This window comes from Balaenoptera acutorostrata, chromosome 16, assembly GCF_949987535.1.
Source record: "Balaenoptera acutorostrata chromosome 16, mBalAcu1.1, whole genome shotgun sequence".
Classification (NCBI taxonomy): Eukaryota; Metazoa; Chordata; class Mammalia; order Artiodactyla; family Balaenopteridae; genus Balaenoptera; species Balaenoptera acutorostrata.
In genome coordinates, this window is record NC_080079.1 from 19,439,511 (window position 1) to 19,457,336 (window position 17,826).

Sequence of the window (17,826 nt, forward strand, 5' to 3'; positions counted from 1 at the left end):
CACCTAATAGAGCATCAAAATATATTAAGTAAAAACTCACAGAATTGAAGGAAGAAAACAGATGATTCAACAATAATAGTGACTTCAATACGCTACTTTCAATACTGGGTAGAACCAGACAGAAGATCAACAAGGAAATAGAACACCTGAACAACACTATAAGCCAACTAGGCCTAAGAGACATTTATCAATACTCCACCAAACAACAGCAGAATATTCACACTCTTCTCAAGTGAACAGAAAACATTCTCTAGGACAAACTATATTTTGGAACATAGAACTTTAAGTTTGTAAGTAAAATGGAAGATACATTCTCCAACCACAAAGTAATAAAATTAAAAATCAACAGAAGAAAGAAATCTGAAAAATTCACAAGTATGTAGAAATTAAAAACCACATTCCTAAATAATCTATGAAAAAACCACAAAGGGAATTAGAATCCCAAGCAGATGAGAAAAGTGTCCACACAAGAGGGTGTCCAATTCCCTAGCAAAGGAAGTCAGAGCCCCTGTAAGCCAAGGAAGGTGTTACTAGAAGTTGCCTGATATGGACTATCAAACCTGAGCCAGGTAAGGAGAATACATAGCTCTACAGACCCAGGTATTTGGCAGACATTTTCTCAAAAATGAAGCAAGTGAGCCCATCACTTCATAGAAAACAACTGAGAATATTTGTTGCCAATGACAAACTTAGAGTTAAAAACAAAAATCAGAACTTTAGAAAACACGTATCCTCTATCATGAGCTTGAAAAGCTACTCAATATTTAAAGACTTTTCTGATGAGATCAGCGGCATTATTAACAAATGTGGATTTTTTTAAATATTGTACTATAAAGTGTGCCAACGTTTAGGGAATCAACATAACTCAATAAACCAGTATTTTCCAGTTGACTAATTTACGATGATTCGAAAATCACAAATGGGTAACAGAGCCACTCAAATTACAAGATAAATGAATGAACCATTTTTTAATGGAATGAAAAGTCCACAGGTTGGCACTGGAAAAGCTGAACGTCCATAGGCCAAAAGGAAAAGAAAAGAGCAGAGGAGAGGAGAGGAGGGAGAGGACAGGAGGAGGAGGAGGAGGAGGAGGAGGGAGGGAGGGAGGAAGGGAGGGAGGGAGGAAGGAAGGAAGGAGATAAATAAAAAAAGAACCTCAAAAAAAAAAAAAAAAAAGAACCTCAATCTAAATCTCACACTGTACAAAAATTAATTAAATAAAAGCTAACTCAAAATTATGATTTTTTTAGATATAAAATGTAAACCTATAAAAGTTGGAGAAGTAAAGAAATGAGAAAATCTTTGGGACCTAGAGCCAGGTGAAGATCTCACAGGCATGACACCAAAAGTACAACCCATAAAAGAAAAAGATTGATAAACTGAACTTCATTAAAAATTTAAAATTTTGCACTGCAAAAGACCCTGTTAAGAGGATGGAAAGACAAGCTATGGGAGAAAATATTTGAAAACCTCATATTCAACAAAGGTCTTACATCTAAACACATAAAGAACTCTCAAAACTCAACATTAAAAAAACAACCCAACTGGAAAATGGGCAGAAGAGAGACATAAACATTTCACCAAAGAGCAGATACATATGGCAAATAGCACAAGTAAGATGTTCAACATCATTAGCTATTAGGGAAATGAAAATTAAAACCACAATGAAATATTACTACACTCTGTCAGAGCACCTTAAATAAATAAAAAATAGTGATAACATCAAACGCGGACAAGAATGCAGAGAAGTCAAATATCTTGTATACTGCTGGTGGGAAGGTAAAACAGAGGTGAATACAAAAATTCTGAAAAAACAGTTTAGTGATTACTTATAACTAACCACATACCTACCATATAATCCAGCATTTCACTCTTTGGCATTTACCTCAGAAAAATGAAAACTTGTGCTCACACAAAAACCCTGTACTTCCCTGGCAGTCCAGTGATTAAGACTCTGCACTCCCTAGTGGTTAAGAGTCTGCCTGCCAATGCAGGGGACATGGGTTCAAGCCCTGGTCTGGAAAGATTCCACATGCCGCAGAAGCAACTAAGTCCACGCGCCACAACTACTGAGCCCGCGCGCCTAGAGCCCACACTCAACAAAAAAAGCCACTGCAATGAGAAGCTCGCGCACCTCAATGAAGAGTAGCCCCTGCTCACCGCAACTAGAGAAAGCCCGCAGGCAGCAACAAAGACCAAACGCAGCCAAAAATATAAATAAATAAATACTCCGTGCTCCCAATGCAGGGGGCCTGGGTTCAATCCCTGGTCAGGGAACTAGATCCCACATGCCGCAACTAAAAGATCCCACACGCCACAACTAAAGATCCTGCACGCAGCAATGAAGATCCTGCACATGGCAACGAAGAACCGGCGTGCCGCAACTAAGACCCTGCACAGCCAAATAAATAAATAGTATTTTTTTAAAAAAACCTGTACACCAATGTTCATACCATTTATTTGTAATCCCCCACACACACCCAAAAAAGGAATCAATCCAAATGTCCTTTGGTGAGTGAATGGTTAAACTCTGGTACATTCACACAAGGCAACACTACTCAGTAAAAAAAGGAATGAGCTACTGATATATGCAACAACCTGGCTGGATCTCAAGGCTGTTAAGCTTAATGAAAAAGTCAATCTGAAAAGTTTACATACTTTATAATTCCATTTATGCAACATTTTTTGAACTGATGAAACTATACAGATGGAGAATGGAACAGGAATTTTCAGGGGATAAGGACAAGGTAGAGAGGGAGAGTTCCTCTGAGGTGATGAAATCATTCCATATCTTAACTGTGAATCTATACGTGGGATAAAAACATGCAGAATCACAGACACACACAAAAACACCTAAAAGAAGGCAAAAAACCGAATATGGTCTTATAGTCCAGTTAACAGTATAGCATCAATGTCAATCTCCTGGTTTTGATATTGTACTCCAATTATATGAGATGCTAACATTAAGGGATGCTGAGTGAAGTGCTATTTTTGCAACTTCCTATGAGTCTATCATTATTTCTAAAGAAAAAGTTAGGGGGAAAAAGTTCATTAATATAGGTTTAAATTCTACATTGCAGTTAATCTTCAAGAAATTATTTATCACTGCCATTTTAAACCAGTTATCATTGAATACCTTCAATTACCTAAAAAGGCTATTAAAATATTCCAACTACATATATGTTTGAGGACTGATTTTCTTCATATTCTTCAGCCAAAATAACATATTGCAACAGACTGAAGCAATTATGAGAATTCAGCCATTATCTGTTAAGGAAGACATTAAGGAAATCTGCAAAAAATGTGAAACAAATCCACTTGTTGTGAAAAGTAGTTATTTTTCATAAAAATTTTTATTTGTTACATGTAATATGTCTTTTAAAAAATTAATTTTTAAATTCCTTGATTTTAATTTCTAATACGTAAATATGAGTAAATATAACCCTTACATAAATAAGTTCTGAAGTTCTAAATTTTTTAAGACTGTGAAGTTGTTCTAAGGCCAAAACGATAGAGAACTGCTGCTAAAATACTCAGGGATGATGGAGCATCAGATGAACAACTTACTCTCAGTTAATTTGGGGAAAAACAGGTTATTTTACTGAACTCCAAACTTCTAAGTTTGTGATCATGTAACAACTTTTAAAAGGTTAATTAGAAATAATAGAAACAAAATAAAAGAACAGGCTACAGACTAGGAATAGATCTTTGTAACTCATTTCTAAAAAAGGATTTGAGTCTAGAAAATATAAAAAAACTTAGCAGATTTCTAAGAAAAGGCAAATACTGCACTAAGAAGTGGGCAGGCAATTCACAGAAGATATTTAAAAGGCCATTAAATACTCAATAGCACTAGTAATTAGAGAAATATGAAAAGCTATAACTGCCATCAGGTTAGGTGAAAAAGTCTGCTAAAACCAACATGGGAGAAAGTGGAGCTGTGAGAATTCACACTCTGCTGGTAAAAGTATCAATTGTCAAAACGACTTTGGAGAGTAACTTGGCAAAAATTTGATGAATTAGAAAATGTCCAAGTAAACCCATTTGATCTATCAATTCTACTTCTAGGTATTTACAGTATGAAAACTTCTATATTTGCACAAGGAACCACTGCAGCAAGGTTACACTACCCAATGGAAAAATAAATCACTACACCTAAAGGAAGCAACAGAAACAGATCTCAGAAGAGATGGTAAACAATAAAAACAAAAAGACAAAAAACAGAAAATTCCTTCCAGAATTAGCTCAAGATAGCAGAGTAGAAGGATGTGCACTCACCCCTTTTTATAAGAACACCAGAATCACAACTAACTGTTGAACAACCATCCACAAAAAAATGCTAGAACCTACCAAAAAAAATATCCTACATCCAAAGACAAAGAATAAGCCACAACAAGACAATAGTGGGGGTGCAATCGCGATAAAATCAAATCCCATACCCATGGGTGGGCAACCCACAAACTGGAAAACAATTATACCACAGAAGTTCTCCCACTGGAGTGAAAGATCTGAGCCCCATGTCAGGTTTCCCAGTTGCCTGGGGGTCTGGCAACGGGAGGAGTCGTTGCCAGAGAATCTGGCTTTGAAGACCAGCAGGATTTGATCACAGGACTTCCAAAGGAATGGGGAAAACAGAAACTCCACTCCTGAAGGGCACACACAAAGTCTAGTGTGAACCAGGACCCAGGGGAAAAAAGCAGTGACCCCTTAAGAGACTGGGCCAGACCTAACTGCTAGTATTGGAGGATCTCCTGCAGAGGCAGAGGGTGGTTGTGGCTCACTGTGGGGACAAAGACACTGGCAGCAGCAGTTCTGGGAAGTACTCATTGGCTTGAGACCCTCACCTCCTGGAGGCCACCATGAGCCCCACCAAACAGCCTGTAGGCACCAGTGCTCAGTCGCCTCAGGCCAAACAACCAACAGGAAGGGAACACAGCCACACCCATCAGCAGACAAGTGGGTTAAAGTTTTACTGAGCACAGCCCTACCCACCAGAGGGACAAGACCCAGCTCCACCCACCACCTCTTCCCCCCAGTCAGGAAGCTTGCACAAACCTCTTAGATAGCTTCATCCACCAGAGGGCACACAGCAGAAGCAAGAAGAACTACAATCCTGCAGCCTGGGGAACAAAAACCACAATCATAGAAAGTTAGACAAAATGAAACAGCAGAGGAATATGTCCCACATGAAGGAACAAGATAAAACCCCAGAAAAACAACTAAGTGAAGTGGAGATAGGCAACCTTCTAGAAAAAGAATTCAGAATAATGATAGTGAAGATGATCCAGGATCTTGGGAAAAAAATGGAGGCAAGGATCAAGAAGATGCAAGAAATGTTTAACAAAGACCTAAAAGAACAAAAGAACAAACAGATTAACAATACAGTAACTGAAGTGAAAAATACACTAGAAGGTATCAATAGCAGAATAACTGAGGCAGAAAAATGGATAAGTGACTTGGAAGACACAATGATAGAAATCACTGCTGAACAGAATAAAGAAAAAAGAATGAAAAGAAATGAAGAAAATCTAAGAGACCTCTGGGACAACATTAAAACACACCAACATTTACATTATAGGGGTCCCAGAAGGAGAAGAGTGAGACAAAGGACCTCAAAATATATTTGAAGAGATAACAGCTGAAAACATCTCTAACATGGGAAAGGAAACAGTCACCCAAGTCCAGGAAGCACAGACAGTACCAGGCAGTATAAACCCAAGGAGGAACATGCCAAGACACATAGTAATCTAAATGACAAAAACTAAAAACAAAAAATATTAAAAGCAACAGGGGAAAACAACAAATAACATACAAGGGAACTCACACAAGGTTATCAGCTGATTTCTCAGCATAAACTCTGCAGGGCCGAAGGGAGTGGCACAATATATTTAAAGTGATGAAAGGGAAGAACCTACAACCAAAAATACTCTATGTAGCAAGGCTCTCATTCAGATTTGACAGAGAAATCAAAAGGTTTACAGACAAGCAAAAACTAAGAAAATTCAGCATCACCAGACCAGCTTTGCAATAAATGCTAGAGGAACTTCTCTAGGCAGGAAGAGACCAGCAACTTTAACAAACCTTGTACATATACAGACTGCTATATCAAAACCTCATGGAAACAACAAACCCCAAAACTACAATAGATACACACACAAAAGAAGAAAAAGCAACCCAAACACAACACTAAAGATGGTCATCAAACCACAAGAGAAGAAAACAAAAGAGAAAAGGAAGAAAAAAGACCTACAAAAACAAACCCAAAACAATTAAGAAAATGGCAATAGGAACATACATATCAATAATTACCTTAAATGTAAACGAATTAAATGCTCCAACCAAAAAACAAAGAATGGATACAAAAACAAGACCTGTATATATGCTGTCTACAAGAGACCCACTTCAGACCTAGAGACACCTACAGACTGAAAGTGAGGGGATGGAAGAAGGTACTATATGCAAATGGAAATCAAAAGAAAGCTGGAATAGCAATACTCATTTCAGACAAAATAGACTTTAAAATAAAGACTGTTAAAGAGACAAAGAAGGATACTACATAATGATCAAGAGATCAGTCCAACAACAAGATATAACAATTGTAAAAATATATGCACCCAACATAGGAGTACCTCAATAAATAAGGCAAATACTAACAGCCAAAAAGGGAGAAACCAACAGTAACACAACAATAGTGGGGGACTTTAACACCCCACTTTCATCAATGGAGAGATCATGCAGACAGAAAATCAATAAGGAAACACAGGCCTTAAATGACACATCAGACCAGATAGACTTAATTGATATTTATAGAGCATTCTATCCAAATGCCACAGAATACACGTTCTTCTCCTGTGCACAAGGAACATTCTCCAGGACTGACCACATGCTGGGCCACAAAAAGCAAGCCTCGGGCTTCCCTGGTGGCACAGTGGTTAAGAATCTGCCTGCCAATGCAGGGGACATGGGTTCGAGCCCTGGTCTGGGAAGATCCCACATGCCGCAGAGCAACTGGGCCCGTGAGCCACAACTACTGAGCCTGCGCGTCTGGAGCCTGTGCTCCGCAACAAGAGAGGCTGCAACAGTGAGAGGCCCACGCACCGTGATGAAGAGTGGCCCCCGCTTGCCACAACTAAAGAAAGCCCTCACACAGAAACGAAGACCCAACACAGCCAAAAAAAAAAAAAAGCAAGCCTCAGTAAATTTAAGAAAATTGAAATCATATCAAGCACCTTTTCCAACCATGATGCTACGAGATTAGAAATAAACTATAAGAAAAAAATGTAAAAAGCACAAACATGTGGTGGCTAAACAACATGCAACTAAACAACCGATGGATCACTGAAGAAATCAAAAAGGAAAACAAAAAATACCTAGAGACAAATAAAAACAAAAGCACAACCATCCAAAACCTATGGGATGCAGCAAAAGCAGTCCTAAGAGGGAAGTTTATAGCAATACAATCTTACCTCAGGAAACATGAAAAATCTCAAATAAACAACCTAAACTTACACCTAAAGCAACTGAAGAAAGAACACCAAAACCTGAAGTTACTAGAAGAAATCATAAAGACCAGAGCAGAAATAAATGAAATAGAGACAAAGAGAACAATAGTAAAGATCAATGAAACTAAAAGCTGGTTCTTTGAAAAGAAAAACAAAATTGATAAACCTTTAGCCAGACTCATCAAGAAAAAAAAAAGGAAGAGGACTCAAATCAATAAAATTGAAAATGAACAAGAAGTTACAACTAACACCACAGAAATGCAAAGGATCATAAGAGACTACTACAAGCAACTGTATGCCAATAAAATGGACAACCTGGAAGAAATGGACAAATTCTTAGGAAGGTACAATCTCCCAAGACTGAACCAGGAAGAAATAAAAAATATGAACAGACCAATCACAAGCACTGAAATTGAAACTGTGATTTAAAAACTTCCAGCAAACAAAAGTCCAGGACCCGATAGCTTCACAGGTGAATTCTATCAAACATTTAGAGGAGAGCTAACACCTATCCTTCTGAAACTGTTCCAAAAAACTGCAGAGGAATGAAAACTCCCAAATTCATTCTATGATGCCACCGTCACCCTGATACCAAAACCAGACAAAGATACCACATGAACAGAAAATTTTAGGCCAATATCACTGATGAACACAGATGCAAATATCCTCAACAGAATACTAGCAATCCAAATCCAACAATATATTAAAAGGATCATACAACAAGATGAAATGGGATTTATCCCAGGGATGCAGGGATTTTTCAACATCCGCAAATCGATCAGTGTGATACACCACATGAACAAATTGAAGAATAAAAACCATATGATCATCTCAACAGATGCAGGAAAAAGCTTTTGACAAACTTTAGCACCCATTTATGATAAAAACTCTCCAGAAAGTGGGCATAGAGGAAACATACCTCAACATAATAAAGGCCATATACGACAAACCTACAGCTAACATCATACTCAACGGTGAAAAGCTAAAAGCATTTCCTCTAAGATCAGGAATAAGACAAGGATGTCCTCTCACCACTTCTATTCAGCACGATTTTGGAAATCCTAGCTACAGCAATCAGAGAAGAAAAAGTTATCCAAATTGGAAAAGCAGTTAACACTCTCACTGTTTGCAGATGACATGATACTATACATCAAAAATCCTAAAGATGCTACCAGAAAGCTACTGGAGCTCATCGATGAATTTGGTAAAGTTGCAGGTTACAAAACTAATATACAGAAACCTGTTACATTGCTATACACTAACAATGAAAGATCAGACAGAGTAATTCAAGAAACAATCCCACTTACCATCACATCAAAAAGAATAAAAAACCTAGGAATAAACTACCTAAGGAGACCAAAGACCTGTACTCCAAAAACTATAAGATGCTGGTGAAAGAAATCAAAGATGACACAAACAGATGGAGAGATACACCATGTTCTTGGATTGGTAGAGTCAGTATTGTCAAAATGACTATATTACCCAAGGCAATCTGCAGATTCAATGAAATCCCTATCAAATGCCACTGGCATTTTTCATAGAACTAGAACAAAAAAATCTTAAAATTTGTATGGAGACACAAAAGACCCAGAACAGCCAAAGCAATCTTGAAAAAGAAAAACAGAGTTGGAGGAATCAGGCTCCCTGACTTCAGACTATACTACAAAGCTATAGTCATCAAAACAGTATGGTACTGGCACAAAAATAGAAATACAGATCAATGGAACAGGACAGAAAGCCCACAGATAAACCCACGCACCTATGGTCAATTAATCTATGACAAAGGAGACAAGACCGTACAATGTGTAAAGACAATCTCTTCAATAAATGTGCTGGGAAAACTGGACAGCTATGTGTTAAAAAAATGAAATTACAAACATTTTTAACACCATACACAAAAACAAGCTCAAAATGGATTAAAGACCTAAATGTGAGACTGAACACCATAAAACTCTTAGAGGAAAACATAGGCAGAACACTCTCTGACATAAATTGTAGCAATATCTTTTTCAATCCATCTCCCAGAGTAATGGAAATAAAAACAAAAATAAACAAATGGGACCTAATTAAACTCAAAAGCTTTTACACAGCAAAGGAAACCATAAATAAAATGAAAAGACAACCCACAGAACGCGAGAAAATATTTGCAAATGATGTGACGGACAATGGATTAGTCTCCAATATTTACAAACAGCTCATGTGGCTTAATATCATCAAAACAAGGAATCAAATCAAAAAGTGGGTAGAAGACCTAAATAGATATTTCTCCAAAGAAGATATACAGATGGCCAAGAGGCACATGAAAAGATGTTCAACATCGCTAATTATTAGAGAAATGCAAGTCAAAACTACATTGAGATATCACCTCACACCAATCAGAATGGCTATTATCAAAAAATCCACAAACAGTAAATGCTGGAGAGGGTGTGGAGAGAAGGAAACCCTCCTACACTGTTGGTGGGAATGTAAATTGGTACAGCCACTATGGAGAACAGTATGGAGGTTCCTTAAAAATTAAAAACAGAGCTACCATATGATCCTGCAATCCCACTCCTGGGCATATATCCAGAAAAAACCATGGTCCAAAAGGATACATGCATCCTGATGTTCATTACCACATTGTTTACAATAGCCAAGATATGGAAGCAACCTAAATGTTCATTGAGAGAGGAATGGATAAAGAAAATGTGGCACATATATACAATGGAATATTACTCAGCCATAAAAAAGAATGAAATAATGGGCTTCCCTGGTGGCACAGTGGTTGAGAATCTGCCTGCCAATGCAGGGGACACGGGTTCGAGCCCTGGTCTGGGAAGATCCCACATGCCGCGGAGCAACTGGGCCCGTGAGCCACAACTACTGAGCCTGCGCGTCTGGAGCCTGTGCTCCGCAACAAGAGAGGCCGCGATAGTGAGAGGCCCATGCACTGCGACGAAGAGTGGCCCCCGCTCGCCGCAACTAGAGAAAGCCCTCGCACAGAAACAAAGATCCAACACAGCCAAAAATAAATAAATATATTAAAAAAAAAAAAAGTAAAGATGAGTATTCCAACCCCCCAGCATAAATAACTAAAAAAAAAAAAAAGAATGAAATAATGTCATTTGCAACAACCTGGATGGACCTAGAGACTATCATACTGAGTGAAGTCAGAGAGACAAAGTGAAATATCGTATGATATTGCTTATACGTGGAATCTAAAAAACAGATGCAAATGAACTTATTTACAGAACAGAAACAGACTCACAGACTTAGAGAACAAACTAATGGTTACTGGGGGGAAGGGTGGGGAGAAGGGATGGTTACGGAGTTTGGGACTGACATGTACACAGTGTTATATTTTAAATGGATAACCAACAAGGACCTACTATATACAGGGAACTCTGCTCAATATGTAACAACCTAAATGGGAAAAGAATTTGAAAAAGAATAGGTATGTGTATATGCATAACTGAATCACTTCACTGTACATGTGAAACTAACACAACATTGTTAATCAACTATACTCCAATATAAAATTAAAAGTTTTTTAAAAAAAGACAAAAAAATATAAGTTGCAGAATTGTAAAGAATGGTTCCATGTGTAAAAGTTTCAAAACATACAAATTAATGTATATGGTCTGTGAATACATACATTCATACATTTATACACAAAGGATTGAGAAACATCAAATTTGGGATGGTGGTTTCTAAGCTGTAGTTCAGGTCTGTGAATGTATATGGTCTGTGAATACATACATACATACATTTATACACAAAGGATTGAGAAACATCAAATTTGGGATGGTGGTTTCTAAGCTGTAGTTCAAGGTAAAGACGAGGTAAGATAGTATGCTAACCCAATGTTTGACAAGTGGATTTCATAGAGTCCAAAGTTATGTTTTCATTTTGAAGCAAATGCTCAAATGAACCTTGAGTTCCTCTCCTGGCTGTCTGAAAGATCTAGAAAGACATATTCACTAGTTATTAGAAGAATATTTATTCAACAAATACAATGAGAAATAATGTTATATCTATCAAATTGATTAAAAAATAAAAAAGAACCATGCTGGTGAGGACACAGAGAAAGTTACACCCTCACAGACTGCTGATGGGCATACAATCCAGTACAGACTTTCTGAAAATGTGGCTTCTTCATAATATGATTGACTTGGCACTTTTTGTTTGTTTGAAGAAAAATATAAATGTATGTGAGAGTTACACATCTGTGTAGGAACACAGAAAAAAATAAAAGAATATACTCTCAAACTGTTCATTTAAGTGCTTACCCCTCTCTCTGGAAAAGACACTGGAGTTGGAGGTTATGAGAGAGAGATAAGAAGAGGAAATGCCAGGGAATGAGGTAAAGAAATGGAAGTTGAGAGCAAATCATAAAGGGCCATGGATACTGAGCTAAAAGAGTTTGGACTCTGTCACAAATTCTTCATCTAGGATCTTACAAGCACCACATGGAGGATAGTGATGAAACAGATATGCATTCTGAGCCTGACTTATCTGGAAAGGAAGTTATGTGTCTGCATGTGCCACAGTCTAGCAGTACTGAAGGAAGACAGATCTGTCATCAAGACTTCAGCTAAACCCTTTCCCAAAAAGCAAATCTCCACTCCCTCTGCTTTTGCCTCCCCAGTCCTAATGGTGTAAGACTTGTTACCTCAGCTTAGATAGGTTGAGAAGTTTATCAACTATGATCACATGATTACCTTTGATTTCCAAAGTAACCCTCTGTGAAGCAGGCACCCCAGGAGGGTTATTCTCATTAACAGATGAGTTAACCAAGGTTTATGGAAGTTAAATCATTTGCCCAATAGCACGGTGGGAAACTGACAATAACACGACTAGAGGTAGCAGCAGTGCTAAATGCTTTTTACCTCATATCTCATTAAGTCCTTGCAACAATTCTGAAGCAGATAAAGTCCATTTATAGATAAGGAAACTAAGGCTCAAGAGCAATCAAACAACTTGTCAAAGACCACACAGACCATAACTGGCTAAGTCACAAGACTAACATAGTTCTGACTCCAAAACCCTTGTCTTAACAAATATACTATTTCAGAATACATTAAGTGGTTATACATAATCATGTAAATAAGCAGGATTCGACACATGAACCAAGGAAAATTTCTGACAGAACAAGACTTGAAAAGGTAGGACTGCTTTCTATAGTCTGAAGAAATGCTGAATAAAAAAAGCCAAAACAGAAAATCTAACTATCTATCTTTAAAAAATTATCCCCCCCAACACAGATCACACTAGTAGTTTACTTAGCAATATGGCATTTAAAAGGTAAATTTCTTCCAATAATATATTATTATATGTCTATATGCATAATTCATATAACCTCAAGTTCAACGAGTTCAATTATTTTCTACTGAGTGGTATCTTTCTGAAAAGTATGATAAAAACAATATATTTTATAAATTAATTTGAATTCAGTACCTTAGAGTTTAACTCTACAACCATTTAGGCCAACTTTTCCATTAACAGAATATATAAATAAATGTTTCAATAACTGACCACTATTAAGTGATGATACAGCTCAATTTAGAAAAGAACCTGACTCAGGCATCCTTGGCCCATGCACTAATCATTAAAAACTAGCACTGACTATTCCCTTACAGTAATATTGTCATATGATCCAGCAATCCCACTCCTGGGCATATATCCAGAGAAAACCATAATTCAAAAAATACACGTACCCCAATGTTCACTGCAGTGCTATTTACAATAGCCAGGACATACAAGCAACCTAAATATCCATCAACAGAGGAATGGATAAAGAAAATGTGGTGTGTATATATATATATATATATACATATATATATATATATACACACACACACACATATAAAATGGAATATTACACAGCCATAAAAAAGAACAAAATAATGCCATTTGCAGTGACGTGGATGGACCTAGAGATTGTCATACTGAGTAAGTCAAAGACAAATATTATGATATTGCTTATATGTGGAATCTAAAAAAATGGTACAAATGAACCTATTTACAAAACAGAAATAGAGTCACAGATGCAGAAAACAAACTTATTGTTACTAAGGGGGAAGGGGGTAGGGATAAATTGAAAGGTTGGGATTTGACATATACACACTACTATATATAAAATAGATACCTAATAAGACCCTACTGTACAGCACAGGGAACTCTACTCAACACTCTGAAATGATATGGGAAAAGAATCTAAAAATGAGTGGATGTATGTACACGTATAACTGATCCACTTTGCTGTACAGCAGAAACTAACACAACATTGTAAATCAACTATACTCCAATAAATTTTTTTAGAAGAGTACATGCTTATTTTTTAACTATTTTTCTCTTGTCTAGGATAAAGGGAATTATTCAGATAAATGAGGGGGGAACTGGATGTCCAGAGACTTTAGGAGTTCTAGCTACATTAAATTTGACCCACCTTATAATCTAACTCAGTCTCTACCCTGTATTCTCATGTTAAATGTAGGTATCACCTAGCTAGTTTCTGTCTCTAAAGGATTTTGGTTAAAAGTAGTATAGAAAAACAAATGAAATTAAAAAAAAAAAAAAGCATAAGATCCGGAGCTGTGGGTTTGGGTTCCAAATCCCTTGATTAATTACAATGTGATTTCTACTTCCCTTACATTTCTAGGTCTCAGTTTATCTGAAAAAATGAGTTTGGGGAGATACATGATCTCATAGGTACCTTAAAGCGCTAAAACTCCTACTGCTAAGTCTTCACAGAAAGTAGTTCCAAAGACCAATTTTGGGTGTTCAATACATAGTAGGATACTTAAGAATTACCTTCAGACTGGAAAATTCATTCTAACAAAATGTCCAGGTCAAAAACCAAACCCTTAGAATTACAGAAAAGATACTTCCAAAATTAAGTGTGTTCTGATTATATTTACATTCTGGGACAGTAGTTACCATCTATATATATTAAAAAGCTTACTTGGTCCACATGGCTATAGGTAATCATAGCTGCAAATGTTTTGAAATACCCTTACAATGTATTAATCACAATATGTTCTGTAATACAGTCTCAGCATTTCCCAAAACGTGTTTCTACAACATCTAGTTCCATGGTCAAATAGGTTTAGAATAAGATGTGTTTCTGCTGTCTGACAGCAGAAATTATTAGTTTTAATATAATAATGTACTCTTTTTTTTTTGGCTGAGTTGTGTCTTCGTTGCTGTGTGTGGGCTTTCTCTAGTTGCGGCAAGCAGGGGCTACTCTTCGTTGTGGTGCACGGGCTTCTCATCGCGGTGGCTTCTCTTGCTGTGGAGCTCGGGCTCTAGGCGCGTGGGCTTCAGTAGTTGCAGCACACGGACTCAGGAGTTGCAGCATGCAGACCTTAGAGCATGTGGGCTTCAGTAGTTGTGGCACATGTGCTCAGCAGTTGCGGCTCGCAGGCTCTAGAGCACAGGCTCAGTAGTTGTGGCTCACAGGCTTAGTTGCTCCGCAGCATGTGGGATCTTCCCGGACCAGCAATCAAACCTATATCCCCTGCATTGGCAGGCAGATTCTTAACCTCTGCGCCACTAGGGAAGTACCTTGTATAATAATGTACTCTTAATGAAGAATATAATATACGAGATTTCCCAATTTATTTGCATCAGGAAACCTTTTCTGAGGAATATCTGTATCTCATAGTTTCAAGTGAAAAGCACAAATATTTAGCAGTAAATAAAGGTCACTTTTAGACAAATTAGAACACTGATAGAACTTTACAGAATTATTTTTAAATTTGATATTTAAAAAACACTGGATCAATAATTGGAGTAACAAAGACTTAAAACTGAAATCTCCAATAATCTACCAGGCATTGTAATTCTCTGTAAGGGTATTAGAATGAGCTTTTGTATCTGGGGCTAACAAAGTAATATATTCAGTCACATAGTCACATAGGAATGGGGTGGAAAAAATACCTACCTTCTCTGAGCTGTCACCCTGCTCCTGCTAGTAGACAAAGGGTAGGTAAAACAGAACTGGGTCAAATGAATATATGTTCAAATCACAGAACAGAAGAAGCTTGCCCACTAGCTATCAAGATTTTTCAAACATATTTCTTTTAATAGAGTCATTAAGTGAGGAAAATAATTGACATTTCCCTTGAAAAACAAGATGCCATTCAGAATACCAGATTATTCCAGAACTAGCATGTATTATGCCAAAAGACTTAAAATAAAAAATTCTAGTGGTACCAACTAAAGTACAAAAGTTCAATTTTCAGATTCAACTGAAAAAGGAATCAACATCTAAATAAACTAAAGAACTAAAGAGCACTCTAATTCCTAACTAGAGGCATTAGTTTCTAGTCTCATTTTTAATGCTTTATAATGTACAAGGCTTCAGAAATATAAATTAAGTAATACAATCAAACTCAAATGTTTGTGTTTTTTTAATTAAAAAAAAAATTGATCTAAAAGAACCTCTGTAAATGAATTGTTTTCAACTTTCAGAAAACTACATCAGCACATATTTTATTCCTTGTACTTTTTTTTTTCAACTGACAAAATAACTTTAATGACCTCTAAGGTTAACATTTAACTCTAAAGTCTATGATTTAACCACATAATGAAGGCTACTAATATAAACACTATATATATATACACACACACACACACACACACACACAAACACACACACACACACACACATATATATATATATATATATATATATATATATATATATATATCTTTCTTGACATTCAAGAAAAACCTGCCATGTTAACTTTGGAATTCCTATCTACAAATACCATGGTAAATATAATTCCCAAAGATCATAAAGTACCACAAAACCAAAACAAAAAAAAGTAGACGTATACTTGAATCTCAATGAGAATACTGTATATGCAATGGAGTAACATATGAGCTAATGAATAAAAAGCTCATTCAGTGTGAGCATGGGGTGGAGGTTTAAATTAAAACTCATACCTCTTGTAGTGCCTAAGACTCAAATTCTTGCCCTAGCAAAACTTGACAAATTACTACATTATACTTTTTAAGGGACTGTATGAAAATCACCTATAATTGAATAAGATGCTGACCATTAAATCCACAAATGCCAAGGATTTTCTATACAGATATGCAGATTTCTTCAAGTTTGCTTGAATAATTCCTGTATCCACACTTTTATTTTAAATCTGTGGTCCATTTGCCCCAGGTCTTCCCTGCCTCACCCTAAAAGTACAAAATACAGCTAAGTTACCATCCTGCTATTTCCTGAATTCCACCTTAATTTTCTCCAAATATTATTAAGACTTTTTTTTTTTTTGGAGTACAGTTGCTTTACAATGTTGTGTTAGTTTCTGCTGTACCGCAAAGTGAATTAGCTACATACACACACACACACACACACACACACACACACACACACACATACATATAACCCCTCTTTTTTGGATTTCCTTCCCATTTAGGTCACCAGCGAGCACTGAGTAGAGAGAGTTCCTTGTGCTATATAGTAGGTTCTCATTAGTTATCTATTTTATACATAGTAGGGTATATATGGCAATCCCAATCTCCCAATTCATCCCACCCACCCCCATTCCTTGTACTTTAAAAATTATCTTAATTCTGACAAAATTGGACCTACAGCCCTTATGATTTTTGGTTTAAAAATGGCAGGGTAAAAAATGATGTGACCTCTTTCTCCTCTTGAAAAAAATCTCAAAACTAAGAAAACAATGAGAAACAGAAATACAAACTACACTTCCATCCTTAAGCACACTAGGAGACATCCCTAACCACATATGTGAGAATGCAATGGGTTAAAGAGGGATGCTGGACGGTCGCAAGCAAGGGAGAAGGCTTGCAGCTTCAAACCTCAACATTATCATACCTCAGTTCTCTAAAGTACTTGGCATGGCCAGAAGGGCAAGGCCAACAATCCCTTGTTTGGCATATCGGAAGCTTTCACAGATTTCATTTTGCATCACTGAGACACAGGAGAATCAGAACTGAACAAGAAATCATAGAGTTTAAAAGGGTACATGTTTTCCCGGGGGTGGGGAAAAGACTATTGTACTTCAAGGATTCAAAGAGAATTCTTTGAGAATCTACACAAACTCACTGCTACCTAAAAATGAACAGGAGAAGGAAGTCAATGGCAAAAACAGCAGATCAATATGTATAGAGTCTTCAAGGTCAAAAAATCTGACCAAGAATTAATACTGAGTCTAACAATATAGTTCAGTATAAAAACAACAGGTAAATATTATTAAATATGTAAGAACTCAAGGAATATTGTTCCTATGAACTGCTCTTGAAGAAAACACTAGTTTATAAAGTTCTATCATCCAGAAGACACATAGAAAAACTATGACCT

General features: G+C 36.8%; 1 protein-coding gene across 5 annotated transcripts in view; it reads right to left on the reverse strand.

Annotated features, from left to right (window-relative positions):
• The window catches only part of SHOC2 (SHOC2 leucine rich repeat scaffold protein), a 103,552-nt gene that overhangs the window by 62,941 nt on the left and 22,785 nt on the right, over positions 1–17,826 (reverse strand). The window contains exon 2 of one of the 5 annotated variants that reach the window (XM_057530406.1): positions 5,056–5,120. The exons of the other annotated variants lie outside the window; for them this stretch is intronic. The gene's annotated coding sequence lies outside the window, so the exon portion shown is untranslated. The remainder of the gene's footprint in view (positions 1–5,055; positions 5,121–17,826) is intronic. 5 annotated transcript variants of the gene reach the window in all.